The sequence below is a fragment of the Protopterus annectens genome, chromosome 4.part1, assembly GCF_019279795.1.
Source record: "Protopterus annectens isolate FY-2018-M chromosome 4.part1, PAN1.0, whole genome shotgun sequence".
Lineage (NCBI taxonomy): Eukaryota > Metazoa > Chordata > Ceratodontiformes > Protopteridae > Protopterus > Protopterus annectens.
In genome coordinates, this window is record NC_056734.1 from 32,676,983 (window position 1) to 32,701,446 (window position 24,464).

Below are 24,464 nucleotides of genomic sequence, written 5' to 3' on the forward strand. Positions count from 1 at the left end.
TTTAAGGAAATTAATACTTTGGTAGCAGAGGTGTTCCCAGGGAAACCAGGATTGAGTACATGGAACTATCTTTGTGCTAAACTTAGGCGCTGTCCCACAGGATTTGACAATATATTGATATCCAGCGTATGGAGGCTTACAGCTGCAAAATTATAGCTTTTAATCTTCTCCATGATTAAATGTAAAATATTCAAATATTTTCTACATTGTTTATTTTCTAGTATTAATTACTTTTAGTATGTCATGTCGTCACATAACTTTTGACAGTATGGCTTTTTAAAATCTTATTTAATGGTGAATTAAAAGTTTCTTGTCAATTCTGATAAAGTCCTGACTACTCTAAGGGTGAAGGTTTTCAACTGTGAATTCATTAAAGGATTATACTTTATTTCTGAGTGTTTGGATTTACTTTAGCACAGTATTTCTCTGGTTGTTTCTTCAGATATGTATTTTGTTATATATTGCATAGGCCAATCTTCCCTAATTGTAAAAACAAGTGGCTTTATTGCTTCCCCATATTGAAAAATATTCGTATACATCTGTAACAGTTTACTTTGTGTCTAAGACCTTTCCCTTTATAAATGAGTTTTATTTTTTTTTATATTTTAAGTGTCCCAGAGTCTGCACAGTCTCATAACTTGCAGTAAAAACAATATTTGTGGTTGAGGTAAAGCATTTATACAAGCTTCAATATGTTTAAGCAGATGATCTTGTTAATAATACCAACAAGAAAGGCATTTGCTAGGTCTAGGTAGACAGTGTTGTAGAAAGACTGGTACATGTCCAGAGCACTGCTAAGTCTTTTTAAACAAATCATCTGCATTAAGCAACCAGGATATACCTTTCAAAAAACTAAAGTGATTATGAATAAAGGATTGTAGATCACTTGTTTTGTTTCCTTATTTATAGTATTGATTATGATGGATTCCATGACCATGCAGACAATACTGGTGAGACTGATGCTTCTTTAGTTCTCAGAATCTTTGCTGTGGCCACCCTTCTGCAGTGTCACCACTATGGTAGTTGCCTAGTCATCTAATACACAACAAGTGAAGAAGCTAAGGTTGAATATGTTCAGGAAAAGTGATCAAAGTTGTGTTTTGTACTGTCTAGGAAACCATAGGGTACATTATTGGAGACCACAGAGATATTTATGTAGCACTGATTGGATATGGTTTAAAGTGATTTTGTGGGAGGGACAGTTTGGGGAGGAAAGAGAGAAACACAGGTGTGTGTAATCTATTCTTGAATTACTCATCCTGGAAAAAGCTGTATTTTGCACTCAGAAGACCCTAGAACAATATCTTGTCCCAAAGAGCTGTTGTTTTTACTTCTACATAGTACTGATAGGACTTGGTCTAAAATGATTTTGAATGTAGTTTAGGGAGTGAAGATGGGCATATGAACGAGTAAGCATGGTGAAATTAAATATAAATTTGTCAGCTACAACATTGGCAATAGCCTCCAAACTGGATATGTGGACCATTAAATAGCAGCTCAGTACAGTGGGTGCTGCTTCTTAGTGTTCTAATTCATCCATCCATCCATCCATCCATCCATCCATCCATCCATCCACAATCCTTTTTCTCATTTTTCCTTATGTGGTCAAGGTGTCACATCACAGCAACAATCATCTGGATCCAGTGTTCACCCATATTGCTAAAAAATGCCTTCTCACTCTGTCTGGGAAATGGGCAACTATTTAAGTTCAGATCTTCTCTCAATTTTTTTAATGATACTCTTTACTCACCCATTTTATATCTTTTTAAAAAGAGGAATGGAATGTGTCATGTTTAGCAAGCAGTCTTCTCTTCTGACTATAAAGTCTGTTCATTTTAGAAGAATCCCAGCATAGCAGTTTATGTTTGAATATCATGGTATGTTTGCCAAGTAGAGACATATGCATCAGTGCAGCAGATTAGATGTGAGCTGAATTGGGAGGTATTTATGGCAGCTTTGGCAATATGAATTGCATACAAGTTGTCCCTAAATTATAACAGTTTGGCTTTAAAGTGGTCTTTAAACACAGTAGCCTTTGTATGCATGGTGAAGCCAGTTTCTAAAGGAGCACAGAGCAACTTGGTTATACGACTAATCAAGGACAAGACAATGCATGTTAGAATTCAAGTTGTGACAATAATTGTAAGGATGAGGTCAAAGAGATTTATACTTCTAGTGGGGAGGCCAACAATTTGTTCTGGAGAACTGGAGTTAAAACAGTTTGGGAACTACTGTAGATATTTGCTACTGGTTCCATAGGTGTGCCAATTGAAAGACTGTTAAATGTAGTTACCCAAGATTTTTGCATTGAACTTTATAAGTATAATATCCATATAATTTAATCATATATTGTTGTCCCCGGGAGACATTGATGAGGACCTACAATTTGCAATAATGCGACAATTATGTTTAATGTAACCAGGATTTCAAGGACTTCTAGGTTGATATCTTATTAAATTTAGCATAACATAATGGAATTCTTAATGAGTACAGATACCAGATACCCTCCCATAGTCAGGAAGGTATCTACATGGAGTAGGGCAAGATTTATCCTGTAGGATTTTGCACATTGTTAAATAATGATGTATGACTAAGGAATGACATTTCTTTGTTAATGTGCACTTCTGTATATGGATCCAGGATGTATCTCTCCATCCAGTCAAAGGAGTTTGCTATGTTCATTAACATCTTCCCAAAAAGAAAAAACAATCTTAATATCAGAGTAAACAAATTATAGAACTGAAACTTTATATTTTGCTGAGTAGCAAAATGTTTCTTAAGAAACCATTTCTAAATGTGATATGTTTCCATTGATGCAGGTACCTATACTTTCACGGGCGTGTATTGTTTTAGATAAGAGATTTATGATAGCACATGTAGTCCTCAGAGGGACATACACAAAGTAAATCTGCTTTTTTCCACATCCTCTAGGATAAATGTCTAGATCAATTTATTCAGTAAAAAGGACATATCTTGTTTTTATGAAATAGATGATCTTTGTATGTTTGACTGTTGCAGTCCTCACTAGTAGGATATCTGCCATTGGCCAAGTCTGATATCCAGCCTGGCTCCTCAGGGCTGAGCTTCCTGCTCCTCCTGATTCTGGATGAATGTGGCCTTCCTGGGAAAACAGTTCATTATGGTATAATAAGGATCTCTAACCTCCTTAGTCTGCAGTTCTTTCCTGACACAGGCTTATATGTGCATTGTCCCAAAAACGTGCTTGTCAGTCCAGCGTTAGCCCAGGCTAAACAACAGATTAGACTAAAGAGATAAGTATCTCATTTGGCACATATTCTACCTTTTTCTTGCTGTACTGAAATATTGGTTTTATAACTGGTCATCTTTCTGACACTCCAGGGTTTTTATGGTATGTTTGCCCCAGTAAAGGAGAGGATGTGTGTGTATGCAGGGGTTGTGGTGTGTGAAGATTTCTTATAGGGACTACTGTGACCTTTGCCTCTATCATCTTGTGTCAGAGAACATTGTCTGAAACTAGGAAGTGTGTTCTAGGTTCACAGGATGATCTATTTGGATAGGAGAACTCACCCTATACCCATACCATGACTAAAAGTGACTAGAGCCCTATACAAGTTACCCAGTTTGACTGCTGAGTTGCAGTATCAATTACCTGCAAATAATTTCTTCTAAGCAAAAGATATACAGAAAAGGAGAAACATGCCCAAAAGAAAGAGAGGGAGGCCCTGCAATGGAATGGTTCAGCAGGCAACTGGACCTATCTTCAGAATGTCTCCCTAAATACTTTATCCATAAATCTTCAGGGTCTACTAAAGTAATTTCCATCAAATAGCTGAGTGATAAGCAAGCCTCAGTCCTCCACCCTCATGGCTCAGCAGTCATCTGTGTCAGTCAGATTGCATTAGGTGTTCTAAGACAGTGTAGCAATTGTCTTATGCTTAATGATTCTTCACTTCTACCAGAAGATAGAAAAGCCTGCAAGAGATGTAAGTATTTAAGAGACATGAAGGCAATCCTCTCACATCAGCCCACTATCAGTAAACATCACACCTTCACAGCACCACATCAAACACATCACACTACTAGACCCATAACATATGCTAAGGCTGTAAAGAAATATTTGCCAAAGTCTCCTAAAACACACTGTAACATACTCCAGTCTTCAGCAAACAAGGCAACACTTATACCTTCTCTACTCAAACATACTGCATATACACAGAGCTCACCCAGAAGCCATCATGAAAACATGTCTAAGGCCATGAGGCCTACTACATCTCCTTTCACACAGGAAAATGTTTCAGTCATAGGTGACTCTTTAGTTAGGCATTCAGGCTCCACATTCACCAATCTAGACATGAACAGGGTGACTGTAAGTTGCTTGTCTGGCACCAAGATCTGTGATGTTACAAGGCCCTGAAGGTCCTTTATGCCAGGCAAATATGACTATAACCTAGTTGTTGCCCATGGAATGAATGACTTGAGGCACTCCACTCAGAAGGACATGCAGAGAATCATAATTGAACTTAAATGCATATGTTAGAGGCAAGAAAAACACTGGTCTGTCTTGTTTTCTCCAATAATGATGCCTAGATATGATGACAAAATAATAGGCTTTATCAAGTGGTTAAGCACTTGGTGTAATTCTAAGAGGATCTGTGTCAGCATGGGATGATATAGCAAATACTGCTTCTTGTTTCACCAGGAATGTCTTAAATTTATCATATAAGGAATTTCACATTCCAGCTAAAGCCTTTGCTGCCCCATATAGTGCCATTTTTAGGAGGAGTCTCCTACTGGAAATGCCTACATAGTAAACTAACACTCAAACTTCGATAACATCAAGGTGGCACTACTTAGTGTAGGGGGTCTATATTATAAGATCAACATTTGAAAACATTGAACAACATATGGTCGACACCATATGGTCAATGTCTTCAAACATTGACCTTATAAAAATACAAGAAAAAAAAAAGAAAAAAGTACCCTAATGGGTTTAAGCAGGGGGGCAAGCCCCCCTGCACCTCCCACCCCCCACTACTTACATATACCAACTCCGAGACTGCACCACATTGCAGTAAACAGAAATTTCCCCTTACAGAGATTTCTATTTACATGCTCGAGATTCTGAGCGTTCCATATTCTCGTGTCGACAATGTCAGATTCGACATTGTCGGCTTTCGAGTATATAATATAGACCCAGTGTAGGAGTCTAAACAGAAAGATGAAAGAACATGATGCCCTCTGCCGACTTGAACATATTTTATTTGCATTCAGTATTGAAATGTATTCTTGTCTTATGCATACTATATTTGGTTTGGTTTGGTTTGTCTGTTGTATTTAATGAAGCTTTTCTCCCCAGGCCTCCACTGAAAATGGACAATTTGTCCAGTCAGACTTTCCCCGTAAACAAATGTAAAATAAATAAATAAATAAATTCATAGATGTGTAGTTACTGAGACATGGTTTCATTGCAACAATAGCACTCTTTCTTTACCAGGACTTGCTGGCTATCATGCTATCACACCTTGCATAACTGCAGAGGAGTATCTTTGTTTGTTAGAAACAACACTACTTCACATCAAATTACCCACAAACCTAACTTGGAGCTCCTGGAGATCCAAATCACCCTAAACAAATCCAATTATACCTTCACTGCTAGCTACAGAGTCTCATCAATGTCACCGAAAGATCACATAAATTACCTCAGCACCATTGCGGCATTAAATATCAAGCAAAATACTTTCTTACTAGAAGACTTCAGCTCCAAAAATTATTATACTTACCATTTCCTAGGTTTCATTCATACCATTGCACAGGAACAATTTGTAAAACTAACCACTAGAGGTTCTACTATCTTTAACCTTGTCCTTACCAACCTAGAACCCACCTGTTCCCCACCTCACATCTCCTCATCCCTGGATAAATCTCACCACAAATAAGTTATCTTCTCTTTCAGGCCTAGTGGTACCACACCACCACTAAATGAGACTATCTGTAGGGACTTCACCAAGCAAACCTACTTCAACCAATGTAAGACCTATGTAAAATTTCTAACAATCCCTTGCAAATGGATCCAGTTAAGAGTGCTGTTGTATTCACCTCTGACTTCTACTAACGCCTGAACAGTTGCATAGAAAACTCAGTACCCATCCACCCTAAACATAATGATAAATTCATGAATAAGCCTCTCTGGTGGAACTTTGTATTAATAAACTGGGTGTAGTCATGAGGAGAGTTTGTCCAGTAGACACTGCTCATGTTTGGGTAGCACCAGCACATATGACCATGCACATGGATGTGCCAGTATAACTCCTGGCAGAGCAAGTTCTCATTGTCAGGGCAATGATGATGAACTGATACATGTACCATGCATGGCTCAAACCTGTCCAACATGCCAGGGCATAGAGCTGGCACAGAACTTGGCTGAGCTCATCCAGACACTCACACACACATTTCACATCAAGTGCCTATACATACACAGAGACATAACAGGTACATGTGACATTCATGAGGCTTGCAGGTCATTCTGTCTCAGTGACCATTTAATAATTAGTTACATTTCTGCCTGACTTTCTTACTCCCACACTGTCATTACTTTTGAGTCAGCCTAGGCCTCCTGCCCCACCAAACCCCACCCTGTGCAAATGATGATAACTGTGCAATCACCTTGTTTCTATCTTTTGGATTCATAGATACATATGTATTTATCTGATGCTCAGGGTGCATAGCTGACTAAGTACTTAATATATATATGTATTGCTGATGCTGTTTTAAAATTGTACTGCTTTCTTACAGCCTTTTTTACTGTTATGGATAATACCTTGAAATCATTTATACATCTGTGTGGCTTATTGCTCCAGTTGTGAGAATGTAGGGATAACTATAGACTTGGCCATGGCTTTTGTATTGTGCGTATGTTTGCTGCATGATGCCTATTAACTGATAAACACCAAACATATACTGATATAAGTCAGTGCGGTCACATATTGGTGTCACTGCTAAACAACTCACACTCCTTCTACTTGGGTATATTTGCAAGTTACAGTATGCAGGTATCGGTCAATCATTTGTGTTCTTACCCCTTTATTTTCCTGTTCCTTGTTCAGCACTTACCTTGATGGTCCTGCAGTTACAACTGTTTTAATTTGAGGCTGACTCTGTGTGATTCTAGAAGGACACAGCCATTACAAGGGCAAGTAAAGGTTGTGAGCATTGCCTGGCATCAATTTTACTGCATGTACCTGCTGAAAATGATATTTGTACCACTTAGGTGGTCATCATCTGTGTTATCCATTGCTTGTTAGCCAGGGATAGGGCATATTTTGCACACCTACATTTACCTACAACTACAGCAGGTGAAGGTTCCTTATCTGAGTCCCCACCTGCATGTATGTCTGTGGTGACCTTGCCAGTGATGGTGGAATGTGTGTTTCTTCCCCTTGGTGTTCCTGTTGCAGATGTTTTCTCAGGATAATATTCTGTAGGAAAGCACAGACAGTGAAAAATTTCAGCACAAGTACTGGGATCATACTGCAGAGGCCTGTGACTTCAGCATCCCCAACACACACTCTGTGATATTTCTTGTTTGAGCATGTGCTTCATTATAGTGTTCATCTGTGGGTGGTTGCATTTCTGATGGGTGTCATGGCTTGAGTGCACACCCTACATCACCAGTAAATGGACTTGTGGTATATCCACTTTGGAAAACCTCTGGTAGAGCTGAGAGTTATACCAGATATGAGGGCCATGATAACTGCTGAGGTTGCCAGCGCACACATTCAGGATGACTCCTTTAACATTACAAATAACCTGGCAGTTAATAGAGTGGAGACCTTTTCTATTTATGTATACCCTTCCCTGTTCCCTGGGTCATGCTTTGATCTCAATGTGTGTACTGTCTATGCTGTCCAATACTTCAGGGATGTGTGCTATGGGGTAGAAATCCTGCATAGTTGTAGCTGTGCCCTCAGTGTTATGGAAAAATATATGTAGTCACTAGCATGTTGTAGCATAGCATTCAGGAAATGATGTAGGATCCTGGATGCTGATGCCTGTGTCACTCCCATCATGTCCCTTGTTGGCCTCTGGAAGGTTCACGTAGCTAAAATTCTAAGTGCTACACATACCTTGGTCTCCACAGGTTTGATTACCCTTCAGTTTGCCCTTGCTCTCAAATTAGGATGACAGAGGTTGCAGAGGTCCTGTAATGTGTCACTATCCACCTTGTACCTCTCTATTATTTCCACCTCATGCAGATAATGAAAAGTTAAATGGGGTCTAAACACCCTTCTCCTTCTTGGCCGAGATCTATTCGCAGCAGCAATAGCATAGAGTTGAGCCTATTGCACATACACATCTAAAAGAGTAGCAGCAATCCCTAACATTCTTTCTGTGTAGTGTAGTTTCAGAGGTTGTATTCCAATAGGTTTTGGAATTCAAGGCCAAAACCTGCAATGAGTGTACACGATTGCTTTATAGCTTGTTGAATTGCTCCTCCACCTTGGACTGCTTCATTAGCATACAATTCAGCTGATTATGCTGTAATTAGCATGCCACAATGTTTGCCATGTTGGTCAACTCCACACACAGTATAGAGCTGTTTACTGAATAGAACTCTGTGCACTGCCATGTGTGCATCATGCAGCAATGCGCACATAGCTATAGCAAGCCATGTAGGCGTTATTGATTTCAGCCCTCTGTCTTTGCTTCCAGGTCACTGATTAAGCAAATGCTTAAATGAACTAATTTAGATCTGAGTTAGAATCATATTCATTGTTCACTGTTGTTAGCTGTTTGTTTATTTATTTTCATTTGTTAATTATAAAAGTCTGACTGGACAAGAAATCTCTTTTCAGCAGAGGACTGGGAAGAACAGCTCATTTGAATACGTGCTTGTTATATAAATGCTATAGGATATGTTTGTAGTACATATCAAACAACTAGAAAAAATCCATAGACAGATATTACAGTACAGGCATACAGTACAGAAGAACAAAAATTCATATCAAAAACAGAAATCCAGAAAAGGCAGAAAATAATTAATTATATTCAAAGAATGGAATCCCTAAAATACAGTCTAATGGCTACAAAATTTTCCATCAAAGCACAAAAGTTGCAGAGTAGTGACTTTAACATGCATAAAGAGATTTGATAGTTATGGTCAGCAGTATGTCATAAACAGAAGAACAAATAATGGGGAACCGCATGATGTTAGTAAATAGAGGCAGTACAGAAGGAAAGAAGAAGGCATTTTCAAGTGGTGGTACAATGGAGATTGGAAGGAGTGAACGGTGGAAAGATTAAATGAAGGATTCTTAACTGAGGGGAGTAGCACTGAACATAGATATAGGTTAGAAGGAATATACAGAGTATGGGAGATGGGTTTTATTCTTGAAGTGAAGGAGGAGGGTGAGCATTGTAGCAAAACCGAGGTAATATATTCAATGTAAGGAAATAAGTTATTCTAAAAATGAGTAGTGTAGTTAAAGAAGTATGGGAATGTTGTTGATTGTCAGAGGTATTGTCAATTAGCATATGCTTGCCTGTTTTATACACATTTATTATTTTTATTTTATTTGAAGTTTGTTTGCCAGGATGATCCAATTGGGCCGAAGAAGCCCGTTTTCAATGGAGACATGGGGAGAAAAGCTCCATAGATACATTTTATTACACAACATGTTATTACAATGCAAGAAGGGTAGATGAAGCAAAAGTATATGTTAGTACAATTTGAAATAAACAGAGTTTATATCACAATTAGCAATGATAGTGACAATATATTTGTAAGCCTTACTAACGTAGATGTTAAGTCTAAACAGTAATAAGTAGGTATTTGCAAGTCTAAACAGTAATAAATAGGTATTTACAAGTCAATTAGACTAGGGAGTTATTAAACATATGTATGTTGCCCCATGGGAAATATGATCAGTAGGTCAGATATTTTAGAATTTGAGTAAGGTTAAGAGGAGGGAGGGAGAAGGGGTAGGGAGTAAGGTAGCTGTTGGGGATGTTATGCAGGATGGGAACATGAGCATTCCCAGAGAGATGTTATGTGTGAGTGGAGCAGCATTTTAAAGGTGGATGGGCTGATGGTGAGGTGAATTTGAGGTGGAAGGGAGTTCCAGAGGTGTGCCAAGGAAAAAGAAAGTAAAAGTTTGCCTGCTGGATAGGCAGGCTTGTGAAGTTCAATCAGATTCTGAGCATTGGTTCTTAGGATTCTGTTAGGTAGGTGCATTTTAAAGGTTGAGGCAAGGGAGGGGCAGAGAGAGGGACTGAACATGAGTTTCTGAGCAAGGATTAGCTGAGAGTAGATAAGGTAGTTGGGCATCTCTAGCCAGTTTAGTTTATGGAGGGCAATACAGTGGTGAGTGGAGGATCTGTGTCCAGTGGCGAATTTGGCAATTTTGTTGTAGCAGGGAGAGAGTTTTGTTTTAATAGAAGATTGTAGGCTGGTTAGGAGTGGGGCACCGTAAAGGAGAGAAGGGATGAGATATGTGGTAGCGAGGAGGAATCGTGTAGATGGAGTAAGGAAGAGAATGTGGTGGTAGAACATACCAAGTTTCTGGTGTGTTTTTTAATGTTTGTATGTATATGGGTATCAAATTTGAATTGGTTGTCAGTGAGAACCCCTAACAGTTTTACATTGGATACTATCTCAAGAGAAGTGTTATTCTGACTGGTTATGGAGAATTAATTAATGTTGATAGTTGTATGTAGTTCTGGAAGGGGTGAAAATCATGAGTTTGGTTTTTGATGCATTAAGTGCCGGGTTGTTATCTACCATCCATTGTTCAGTGGATGAGAAGGCATCTTGGGTTAGTTTTATGAGGGTGAGAGTGGAGTTGGCAGAACAGATAATTGTTGAATCATCTGCGTATTGGACGATTTGTGCATTAGGGATGGCAAGGTGGAAGTCATTTATGAAAATACTGAACAACAGGGGACCTAAAATGGAACCCTGGGGTACACCAGTGGGAGTGTTGAAGAATGGGGAAATGGCTTTCTTCCATTTGACTGCTTGTTGCCTGTTGGAAAGGTAGCTGGTGAACCAGTTGATAAAAGGAGGTGATAGATTTAGATTAGAGAGTTTGGATCGCAGAAGGGTGTGAGAGATGGTATCAAAAGCTTTGGAAAGGTCTAGAAGGACGGTGGATACAATACAGCTGGAGTCACAGGCTTTATTCACAGTTTCAAGGAAGGACAGTAGTGCGGTAGTAGTACTGTGACCAGGCCTGAATCCATGTTGTGTGGGAGTTAGTAGGTGATTGTCAATGAGGTAGGGTAATAGTTGTAGTTGGATACACTTTTCAAGCAGTTTAGAGATAGGAGATAAGATGGCGATAAGTCTAAAATTGGAGATGTTATTATTGTTTCCTGCTTTGTGGAGGGGAATAATGTAGGCTTTTTTCCAGAGTTGGGGTACATAGCCTTCCTGGATTGACCGGTTTATAAGAATACAGATGGGGAAGGCAATGGCTTCTGCAGCTGTCTTTAGGAAGAATGAAGGGATACTGTTGAGGGCACTGGAGCATGGTTTTAATTTCTGAACTAGTTTTTTTATACTTGATACTGGGATGGGTTTTAGAGAGAAGTGAGAAAGGTGGAAGATGGAAGTATCTGACGAAGAGGAGATAGTGGAAGGTGTGGCTGAGTAAGAAGGTTTTTTTGAGAAGGATGATGTCAATTTGGTTATGGAGTCAATGAAGAAGTTGTTAAATTTGGATGCTAAGTTGATATCAGAAGCATTGTGGTCAGGGCAAGGATTCTCTTTTTTTTGCCTGGGTTCAAGAGAGTGGAGATACTATCACAGAATTTTCTAGGGTTTGTCTTATGGTTATTTTGGAGTGTGGTATAGTAGGATTTGTGATCTGAAGTGATGAGTTTCTTAACCATGTTGTGGAGCATTTTGTATTAGTTTAAGGTGACTATGGATTTATTTTTATGGTGGTGTTTCAAGGCTTTATCACGGAGGTGCATGACCGCTATTGTGTCTTTAGATAGCCAGGGGACAGTGTTGCTTTTAATTCTTTTAGATTTCAAGGGGGAAAAGTTGTCTAGAAGGTTTAGAAATGTTGTGTTCAAGTAGGTGATGAATTCATCAAGGGGGATAATTTTTAGAGGATTCCAGTTGAATTGTTTCAGTAGGTCAGAGAAGGTGTTGGGGTTGAAGTGTTTTTATGAGTGTATAGAGATGGTGGTATGAGACAGTTGTAGGGAGGGAGAGTGATGAGAAAAAATGGGAAAGTGATCACTAAGGGTGTCAGGGACGGTACCACTACTGGAGATAAGATGTGGGTGGGATACCAGAATCCAGTCAAGAGTGCTACCAGAGGAGTAGTCTTTTGATGGTTTGGTTGTGGTGTTGATAAGCTGGTGAAAGTTGTAGAGGTTATGTTTAGGGGGTTAGTGGGGGATTGAATAGAGGACCGATTAAAATTTACATCACCTAAGATTATAGTCTCATTGGTTATATTGGTGGAGAATCAAGAGAGAATATCCTCAAGGATAGGGGTATTGCCTCCAGGAGGGATATAGAGGAAGGCTATGCATATGGATTTATGTTTGTTCAACTGGAGTAGGGCCAGAATTAACTCAACATTGGCAAATTAGGGGATGGGCTTAGTATATGGAGTAACTGAAAGGGAGGATGAGTCGAGGAGAGTGACCCCACCACCTTTTTTTGTGGGTTCTTTCTTTTCTAATGATACTGTAGTTGGGGGGAGTTATTTCAGAATCTTATAGGGAGGCTTTTAACCATGTTTCAGAGACTGACAATATGTCAGATTGGTTATGGAGAAGCCAGGCATGAAGGTTGGGGATTTTGTTACATATACTTTGTGCATTCAGTGCTGAGAAGGAGAGGGTTTTTTCCTGATGGAGAAGGGTTGGGGGGGTTGAAGTGTGAATGGGAGAGGGACCGGGGTTGGGGTGTATATCACCGGAGAGAAGGGTGGTGATAAGCTGGTGAATATGGAAGTAGACATATTTAGACTGTTTAGTGTCTAGTTTGAGGGATACATATTTTATGCATGTAGTGCTAATTAGGGTTGGACTGGTGTACTTGTAGGTGGGAATGAGTTTAAAGGGGAAGTGTAGGGTGTAGTTGAAGAAGTATAAATAAGGGCTTATGAAAGTGCAATGGTATGTATGTTGCGTAGGGATTGAGTGGTATGTAAATGGGGAGAGTGAATGGTATTAAGGGGTCTGGTGAGTTAGGTTAGATAGGATAAACTAAGTAGTAGTAGTATGTGGGTTACAAGTGAGGTTGGTTTTGTAAGCATGATGGTAATATAGGGTTTGGGTGTTGGAGAGTGTTGAATTAGTGGAGTATGGGATGGCTGGAATGGGTGTGGCTAGGTGTTATGATGTGATTTGTGGGGTGGGGCAAAGGGTTTAGTTTATTGGACTAGGTGGAGTAGGTGTCGCAGTTAGTGGGTATAAATCTAGATGTAGTGGGGACGGGTGGGAATTGGGGCCAGGGTAGGAAAGCAGAGTGAGCCTGCAGTGTGAACGGAGTGGGAAGAGCCAAGAAGAAGGAAGAAGATGTGGGCTGAGAAAACAATCAGTGAGGGCAGGAGTAAAAACACAGAGGTAAGAAGGCACAGGGGATAGACACAGGGCACTGTGTGTATGGGTGTGAAGAAACAGAAAATCCACAGGGGTATGGAGGTAGGTATTCAGGCAGAACAGTGCAGGTGAAGGTAAACCGAAAGGTTCTATGCTTATAAATGAAATGGGAAAATGTATTAGAGGGTGGATGCTGCCACTTGTTGACCACACTGAGTAATTACAGGGTTAGGCACAGAACTTAGAGGGGTGGGATGGAATGGAGCTTGTGGAGCAAAGGGAGCTTAGGTCCATGTTGGGCTGCTGGCTAGCGCACGCAGGGTCAAAAACAACAGGTAAGGGATAAAATAAGTACACGAGTGTTCATACACTCTTTTATATGTACCGACATGCACGACCTCAAGCTGGTGTATGACATCAATAGGACTTGTTGGCAGGACAGATTTGTGTTCCAGAGACTCCTCTTTTGTGTAATAGACTTCCTCTCAACATAAAGCAGAGTACCTCTTTAAATCTTTTTGAGTGCAACCTGGATAACTAAATGGGGAACAGAAAATACACCCTTGGGATTCCACCTGTGTCCCTGCTGGACAGTGGCACAGGGTGCTGACTTGTTGGAACATGGGCTAATTTTTTTGTTAGGCTTGTAAGGGCCTCAGGGCCAGTAGCCTAGTAACTTCCTATGATCTTGTGATCCTATGTTTGTGTCTTTCGGCTTTTCCCGGTTAGGGGTCGCCACAGAGGAACTCCGGTCCGCTAATGATTGGCAGTAGAGTTTTATGTGCTGGCTTGCCAGGCCTAATGCACAACCTTCAACAAAGGAATGCCCTTGTGATCCTATGTATTAATATGAAATCTATCTCTGGCTAGCTAGCTATCTAGTCTGTGATGCCATTTTTATATACTTCAAGTTCCTATCTATAGCTCCTTATGGCATACATACCCTTTTTAGGCCCGGCTTCTTTAACCAAGTGACTTATCAACCAATAATAGGCAGTATTAAAAAGTGCAAAGAGTTATTAACAAAATGACACTAAGACTGTTAATTTAAAATGCTATACAGTAGAGAAATTAATAATTAATATTAGCACTTATTTATATGTTCTTATTTTTGTATATATTTTTAGAGCTGAGAGCCCTATATGTTATTGAGTAGTGTGGTGTGAAATGCCATGGTAGAAGACAAGAAAATTCATTGCCAGTGTCCATTTATATTAGATTATACTTGAGATATTGCTAGCTGTTTGTTAATTATGAAAATAAACAATATTACCATATGTACTTAATATTTTAAAAAACAAGTGACTTACAAACTGTTGCAAGACATCATGTGAAACCTTAGATGTTCCTGCAGAAAGCTATCTTTGATATCTGCCCTGTAACTTCTTCAGAAATATTCAGTCTTATTTACATTGTTAATTATATAATTAAGCATATGTTTTCATATTTTCCTAAATCGATCAATAAACATGCATTCATAGAGGGTTTTCTTGTCATCATGTGAAAGCTTATGTCAGGTTAACACAAATGTTGAACCAATATATGTCGAGGTAGAAGAGTTTCCAAGATATGATAATTTCTGGAAGATAAACAAAAATATAATCTGGTGTTTGTGTAAATTATAATATACTATTTATGGAAAGATTGTGAATGCATTAACTATTATCACTGTAAAGAACAATTCTTACAGATAATATTGCTATTGATCTGGTTTTAATAGTTTTTATTTTTCACAAAATATTTTCGTTTATTTTATGCTTTTTCAAGTTTATTTTTTCAGGAAATGCTCTGGAATGCAAGACATGTTTAAGATGCTAGAGGTGTTCCATGCATCTGTTTTTTTTCAGTTTGTATTTACTGTTATAATGATTTGGGGTTCAACATGTCTTTCTTGTTGTGCTTATTCTTCTATTTTTATTTTTTTTTCTTCATTTAAAATTGTTACTGCAGTTTGTGTGTTATATTAGTATTTTGTCTGTGTTTCATGCCATGAGTGGTAGTGTGATAATGGCTTTTTCTTGACCAGTCACCTGAAACGTGTAGAATTTCAAATAACTAATTAAGAAAATAAATAGAGATAATTTGTAGGCTTTACAGCAAAGGAAGGATAAAGTACTTTAGACAAAAGTTTTCAACTCTGTTGGTTGGTAGGACAAATATGAAGCATTCCTCATTCCTATGACTTCTTCTTGAGTATTGTCTATGATATGTTTCACTGAATTTCTAAAAATTCAAGATTAAACTGCTATTTACACACACACACACACACACACACACACACACACACACTGAATATAGAAAGGAAGAGAAAAAATATTTAAAATCAGACTAAATACTCTCACACTGAGGAATTCAAAATAGGCCTTTGTTCATAGTTTTGATCAACAGCACATCAAATATGATTCACTAACCAGTGACTTATAACTGACTAAAAATCATTTATTTATTTATTGACGTATTTATTTTACATTTGTTTACCGGTGTAGTTGTACTGGGATAGAACCCATTTTCAGTGGAGGCCGGAGGAGAAAAGTACCACAGATAGTGACATTTTTGAAATTAGATATACATGTATTTTTATACAAGTCATTAGGCATACATGTGCAATATAACAAGATCAAATAACAATTACATACTAAATATCCTTTAGAAGTTAGCCATAATGATGATTACTATAAAGGTAGTGCAAACATGTTTAGTTTTTAAAGACATATTTTCTTGAGAATATTTTTGATGCTGATAGTTTAATTAAAACCAGGTAGTGGCTGGTTCCCAATATGATTTGGGTGCACATGTCCAAGTCACAATCCTTTGATCTAAACAATTATATATCAAGGAGATGGAAAAATATATCTAGAATTGTATACATGTCTTATGTTTCTAAAAGGCATTATTAATGTCCTTGATCCTGACAGTATAGAGATATTCGTAAATATGCTGTGAAGGCTTCAGCATGATTTTACCTAGTCACAATCAGTGTAACTCTTCAAATACACAACACACAACATATCCAGTTTTATACTCATAATAATTAATAACATCGTCACTCTAAAAGGTGTATTAAACTTACATATGGCTCATCATCAATATTTTACAGTATTTACAGAAACACACTCCCCTGGATTCACTAATCTTCCATGCAGGACTAACTTAGTCCTGCACCGAAGCGCCCGTGTAGGAGCAGGATGGCAGCGCACCATGCATATTAATAAAGGCGCACTGTCTGAGCTCCCAGGCTTACATGAAGCATGTACGAGTGCAGGGTGATGTGTCTGAGAGCAAAGCTCTCAGAATAAACATGCCCCTGCAATGTAGAACAGCAGAAAGTGTTAAGAAATGAGTGAGATCGCTCATAGGTATCCTCATATCCCAATCAACAGTCCCCTATATGTACAACAGAAACAGTACATATAAATTAAATGAAGAAACACCTTATTTTTTATTAAAAATCTGAGTACAGCTAACTGTAGGTGCGTAGGTGTCCCATTGCATAGCTACGGTTAATGCAGCTTAAATAGCAGAAAGAGGATTTTTATTTACTTATTTATTTTTATTTTACATTTGTTGACCGGGCTAGTCTAGCTGGATATATGTCCATTTTCAGTAGAGGCCTGGGGAGAAAAGCTCCAGAAATTAAACACATTAGACAAAGATAGACAATGCAAATACTAAGGCTTTAAATCAGGGCAAGTTAATACACGTAATACATAAAATAGTCATGGCAAATACAAAGTATAATAAACAAATGTCTTAAAAAAAGAAATATGTAATTTTTTTTTTTTTTTTTTTTTTTTGTGAAAGAGAATTACATAAGACTGTATAAATGTCATAAAGGGAGAGCTATCAAGGCTGTAGGGAGCAGATATTGTAGGAATTTTGGAAGAAGAAAGGATAGGGAGGTAAAAAAAGAGTTAATCTGGGTTGGTGCAGGAGCAAAGCCAGTGTTTATTGAGATGAATTTTCAGCTGTCTTTTGAAAAGTGGAAGAGAGGACAAAGATAGGATTTCAGAGGGATAAAAAGAAAATATATACAAATAAAGCAGTACAGCAATAGTGTAGTGGGCAGAGCATTCACCTTACAAGTAGTCATTCCCAGTTCAAGTCCCACTGCAGTATATTCCATTTTCCTTCAAATTACTCTATGATAAACATTTTTTTGTGGCATAGCCTAATAAATAACATACATTTGTGAACTGCAATACTGCATTTAATGCAGATGTGAGGTGTCAGTGTCATAATGTTGCAAAGTCCACAAATAATCACATGTGCCCCATACAGTATCACAGATACAAATGGAAGGTAAACTGTGTAATGAATGATAACTCCATACATTTTCCAAATCACCCACCTCCCCAAGAACCATTACACTATTACTGTCTAAAATTTAGCACCAATAAACGGTAGTAAGAGGTAGCAAGCATATTGAAGCACTAGTAAATGGGTTTAAGCCTATTTGCTTGGGGGTAAGCAATGCACATACACACATATATATATATATATATATATATATATATATATATATATATATATATATATATCTCAAGAACGAACTTTGTGACAACAAAGCATTAAAAATGAATGAAAAGGAGAACACCAGCAACCCCTGTATTATTTAGCACTGTCGTCTTATGTAATATCAACACCCCTTCAGACAGACATGTTACATTAATACGAGCAACCATTTGTACGTTGCTCAAATATAGTAGTTCGAGCAGTTTATGTAAATTAACAAAACAGTTGCTGTCCAATCATAATGTGAGAACAGTAGACTTGCAAAAAACTTATGAAAATAATAAAAAAACGGTGCACGTCGAGGGCGTGTGTGGGTGTGCTTCATGCTCAGAACATCAAACCTGGGACTTCAGTTCCGCAGAACCGGGAGATGAGGCTGGGCAGGTGTGTGAGCAAACCCCTGCTTCTCAAACCCCTGGCAGGATGCTACCTGTGGGAGAAGCAGTGTAGACCAGCTACGTCTGGTCTTGACACAAAAACAGGTTCGTCCCTGGTGGGACAAACCAAAAATTGTGAGTCAATCCGATGTTTACATGTGTCTCGAAAGATGAACAAGGCAACTTTCATACGTATGTGGACTAAATGGATGAAGAGCCTGAAGAAGCCTGGGTCGAGACAGTATAATGGATGAGTACCGAGATGTGGAGAGAGGCCAATATGTGTAGATGTGGTATGGCTGGGCTAACAACCAGAGAATGGATGGTTTCTGTGTACATGGAGCTCGGGGGGGTGGGGCCATGGGTATGAAATTATGGAATTATGGATCGAGGCGTGTCAGGGTTGGATGGACCGGTTCAAGTCAGACCGCCTCGTGGACGTAAGTGCGGAGGGGTGGAAGAGAAACTGAGATAATGTGTAAGAAAGAAGTGAACTCATCTGCAGTCCTGGGAGGGTGAACCGGAGGGATTAAGATAGCCCAGGCCGAGGAATGCACCTCAGGCAGAAAGTGTTAAGAAATGAGCGTGATCACTCATAGGTGTCCGCATATCCCCACCGACAGTCCCCCATGTGTACAACAGCAAGAGTACATAAAAATAAAATGAAGAAACCCTTTAATTTTTGTTAAAAATCTGATTAAAGCTAACCATACATGCGCAGGTGTGCCCATCACTTAGCTACGATTAAAGCAGCTTAAAAGGCTGAAGAGGATAAAAAGGAAGATACATGCAAATGAAACAGGACAGCAGTAGTGTAATGGGCAGAGTATCTGCCTAATAAGCAGGCATTCCCAGTTTGAGTCCCACTACAGCACAGTTGATTTTACATGGCAAATCATGTTATAACCAATTTTTTGTGTTGCAAAACCCACTAAATAACACATATTTATGAACTAGAGTACTGCACATGTGAAGTATTAGTGTCATAATGAATAAGGCACTAGTAAGCAGGTTTAAGCACAGATAAGCAGTAGTAAGCATATGTAAACACTAATAAGCATGTTTAAGTGCATCTGCATGGGGGTAAGCACTGCCTACACAGATTAAGCAATATGGAAGCTAACTGGAAGTTAGCAGTGCTTACCGTCGCTCAAACCCATGCAAACCCGCTTACAACTGCTTTAAAGTGCCTTAATCACTCCGTATCCAACGGCCCGTGTTCTGCTCAGCAGCAAAATAAACAGCCTCTGCAAGGCTTGAACTCAGGACCCTATACACTACAATCATAGTAGTTAACCATAAACTATCATAGTAATACATAAGACTGAAGTGTCAACAAGCAAATCCACACCATAAGAAAATCAAACTGAACATGTGAAATGAATCAATGTGCAGTGTGCTGTATAACCTGCTACATAACATAAATATGTGAACTGAAGTACTGCAGTAAGGCCAGATGTGAGGCATTATTGTAATAATGTGTTGAAGTCTCCAGGATGCCATACAGTGTACTTACACAGGAATCACAGATACCAGACACAGATATAACATGTAACAAATAATACATCAATGTCAAAAGGAAAATATAATGCTAAATAGATATTAAGCAATGCTAAGCATTGCACAGGTCAGCCTGCATGGTGTAAGCAATGTGTAGGTTGGCTAACTCAATCTGCCCAGTGGTATGCCCCTTTAAGCAATGCCAACATCAGGTAAGCAGGCGTGCCTATAGCTTAGCCTTTTAAAAACTGTCCAATCACAGGAAAGTGCAGGAAATTGGGTGTATTTAAACCCAACAGGCTCCAATAATTCCCATACCTGGTTGCAGCTCCCTACTTTAGGCGGAATGACTGGAGTTGGGGAAGGCACTCGATTTAGAGCACAGCGCTGGGGCACCCAGGAGTCCAGATTCATGGTATGGCTCCTGGTAAAACATCATGAGACAAGACCACTGCAGGGCTAGTACCAGGGCTGTCAGTATAAAGTGGAGGCCTGGGACAGTCTCGCCCGTAACCTCACCTGTGCCACTGGTATCTCCCAGACTGGTGAGCAGATTAGGCATCACCATGCTGACCTGAAGTGGTGGAGGGGTGATCTCTTGGACCAGTGGATCCAAGAGGCAAGGCAGATGGCTGATGCCCCAGCACTGAGTAAGTACCCATTCTGCTACGTAGATAATGATTGCCTAGCTTGTGTATACTATGAATAGGTAATGGCTAAATTACACTGTATTTCTCTGACAGCTGCAGATGAGTGGCTGCGAACCTGCAAGCCCATGCTGCTAGGCTGCAAAGGCTGAGTTGCGAGGCAGTTTAGTAATATTCCTGCATGTGCTGTCATAACAAATAAATATAACAGTCCTGGAAAGTGTTACACCAGTATAAAAATGTATTGTGTATGGGATGCACAGAATAAACCAGACAATATGGCAGGAAGACTGTCATATAGTTTCCGTGGAAATAAAGGTGTAATATCTTGTGAATAAAACTATAACCCCAGGAATGCTTGTGTACATTCTGCTTTCATATGTTGTTGTAGTGTTGCATTCTATAAATAGTACTGTTGTGTTAATCAGTCTTACCCACAATGTTGAATACAGTTAAAATGTGTATGAAGTTCAGTATAATAATGTTGGAAGTCCCAAGAGGTCAGTCATATAGAACAACTGAGGGAGACTTAGACAGAAACCATTGGAATGCTCTACACCAATTCCCAGATAGCACAGTGTACTGTGATATCAACTGTAATATTTTTACCACACACAGCAGGGGTTTGAATCCCAGGAGTGGTAGTAAGTTGTATGCATAATCATACCCCACAACTGTACAGAGTTTGTGAGAATGCTCAGATAGAAAGCTGTATGCATAATTAGACCCAACAACTGTATAGACTTTGCTAGAATGTTCAGATAGTACGCTGTAAGCATAATCATAACCATCAACTCCACAGACTGTGGCAGAATGTTCAGTTAGTAAGCTGTATGCATAGCTATACATCTCAACTGTTCTGTTCTGTCCAGCATGTACAGATAATGGGCCCAAATCTGCTGCCCAGTAACCTGTTCCCCTGACAAATAAGTGTGATGATCCAAGAAATGTAGGCAGCTTATACTGACATATAATGGATAGTCAGACCTGAACATAAAAAGAGAATGTATATGGAAACAAACCTGTCATTGTAGCATCTCACCCAAAGTGTGACAGCTATTCCAAAATATGTCACAGTAACACCTGCATCCTGTCAAGCCTTGACCAGAGTGTGTGCAATAATGGACTGTTAGGTATGTGTATAACATTAACATGGAATCTGGGAGTATGTGTAGTATTTGCCAGGTAGTGTTAACAAAGATTTCTCCACAGCTATAACATGTAAGAGGTGTAGACTGTAGGTACAACACAGTTCACTCATACTTGTCTACAAGCATGGCATCTAGGAGTATGTGTAGAATTTGTCAGGTAGTGTTAACAATGATTTACCCCACAGCTATAACAGGTAAGAGGTGTAGACTGTAGTTACAACACAATTCACTCATATACTTGTCTACAAGCATGGCATCTGGAGTATGTGTAGAATTTGTCAGGTACTGTTAACAATGATTTTCTCAACAGCTATAATAGGTAAGAGGTGTAGACTATACGTAAGATACAGTCCACGTATATACTAATCTACAAACATGCCATTGTACAAAGTAAGGCCTTTGGGTAGTGTAATAATACATGTAAGTTGTGAAAACTACAGGGATACATTATTTGTTAATTGACCTCTCTCTCTCACCCCCACCATATGTGCAACAATAACCCAATAACACACCTCAATGGGTACGTGTACACTCCATACTTTTGTTGGGACATATGTCCTATTGGTTTACAAATATTCACATTTGGTTTTATTCATGTAGCATGTTAAAATACCCCCATACTGGTGGCCTGTTGCCATCAATGAAACTTGCATGCTGTTGTAATGGCCACTGTTGTCCCATATATGCATGTGTTCTGCTTGCTATGCAACTGTTGTAAATCTGGTGTCTTAGGTTAATGGGAATACCTGTTCATGCTGTTATAACTAAACCTGAATGCTGTTGACTATTACTAACCCATATCATTTTTAAAACTGCAACACCATAGCTCATATGGGAAGGCCAGTCCCAGCAGACCCACCTGTCAACCTCAGCTGGCCATGGCACTGGGCACCAGCACATCTGGGGCCCAGCCTGGGACCTCATCCTCCTTTGGCTCTACACCACCTTCAGGTGAAACTGCCAAAGGGGATGGGGCTCAGCCCAGCCTTGGACCGGGGCCGGATAGGTACCTGTCACCCGTCATCAGGTCCAGGCCGTGGTGTGTAGGAAGCTCAACAGAGAGTTTTGAGACTGGCTACGCCAGCTTGAGGGCCGTGTGGTGCAATTAGAGAGTGAGCCTGCCCCTGCAACCTAGCCCCCAGCACAGCCACCATTGGGGCAGTGAAGGTGCAATGGTGACTGCCCATGGGTGGGGACCTCAGTCCCACTGTTTCCATTTGGGGGCTCATGGGCTTGCGACTTCCCATCCAAGGTGTTTACCCCCACATGTGTCATATACTGCACCTGTATGCATCTTGTTTATCTTTTCTGTTAACCTACCCAACCTACCTCCCCAAATATAACTACTACCCCTACCCAACATCCCACTCTCACCTGAAAGGAAAAAAAAAGAGCAATCTGTATCCACATAAAAATGTTGCCTCATACATAGCTGTCCATTTCACACATGTGTCCACTGGACACATAATCTGGTCTAATTGGCATCACAATGAATTATCCTTGTCCTCACCCCCTCTCAGTGTATATGCACAGCTGTTGCTGTAGAAGACATGGGCAGCCATGGACTTTCCCTACACCCTTCCTGCACATCCCTGGCTATTTTCCCTACTGTCTTTCCCTTTTTGTGCCCCTTTTTCACTACTTTCCTATCAACCCCTTTTTCTTTTCTTTTAAAGAAATTATTGTAGGGGTAAGCGGGAATAAGCACTTTTAAGCAGCAGTAAGCAAGTTTAAGCCTGTTTGTGCAGGGGTAAGCACTGCCTACACAGGTTAAGCAATTTAGAAGCTAATTGAGAGTAAGAAACAGTGACTGGAAGTTATCAGTGGTTACCATCATGCAAACCTGCTTACAACTGCTTAAAAGTGCCTTAATCACTCTGCAGCCAACAGCCCTTGTTCTGCCCAGCAACAAAATAAACAGCCTTTGCAAGGCTCAAACCCAAGACCCTGTACACAGCACACAAAGTGATTTACCACTAAGCCACAGCAGATATACATACCCCTGATGTTTTCATAAACATATCCAGCACAATCATTCAACAGTACAGGAAATGTAGTAATATCATACCACACAACCTCTTAATGCAAGAATTCTGGACAAAGTGTGCCAAAATGTGGGTACAAATAGGGATATATATATATCAAATATTGCTATTATACACTTAAAATGTTGCTAGTTAAACAGTTATATGTATTAAAACACATATTTTTAAGGAGCTGACATCTGAAACACAAAAGTGTTGTCATTAGTTACTGACGTCAATCCTGAGATCATCCATGTCAATTGCCAAAAGAATGAGGTACAGGCCAAAATTATGAGGCAAATATGCATGGACATATGGACAAATATATATCTGTAAATGTAGACAGATAGACAGCTATATGCATACATATATATATATGTATGACTCACAAATAATCATATAACATCAATTGTATATAGATAGATAAGAATGTTCATATGAATGTATATACATATATATATATATATATATATATATATATATATATATATATATATATATATATATATATATATCTACAGACAGAAATGTGTATAGCATTTCCATATGGGAACAAAATCCTGAACCACTCACTACAACATAACAGACCATATGTACTGTTAATGGGGGTGGTGGCTCAAATGAGGGATGCCTGGTAATTAGTACTATGTTGCCCCCACCTCCACAGCCCTAACGGATATGCTGTGCAATCCAATATCCAGCACATGC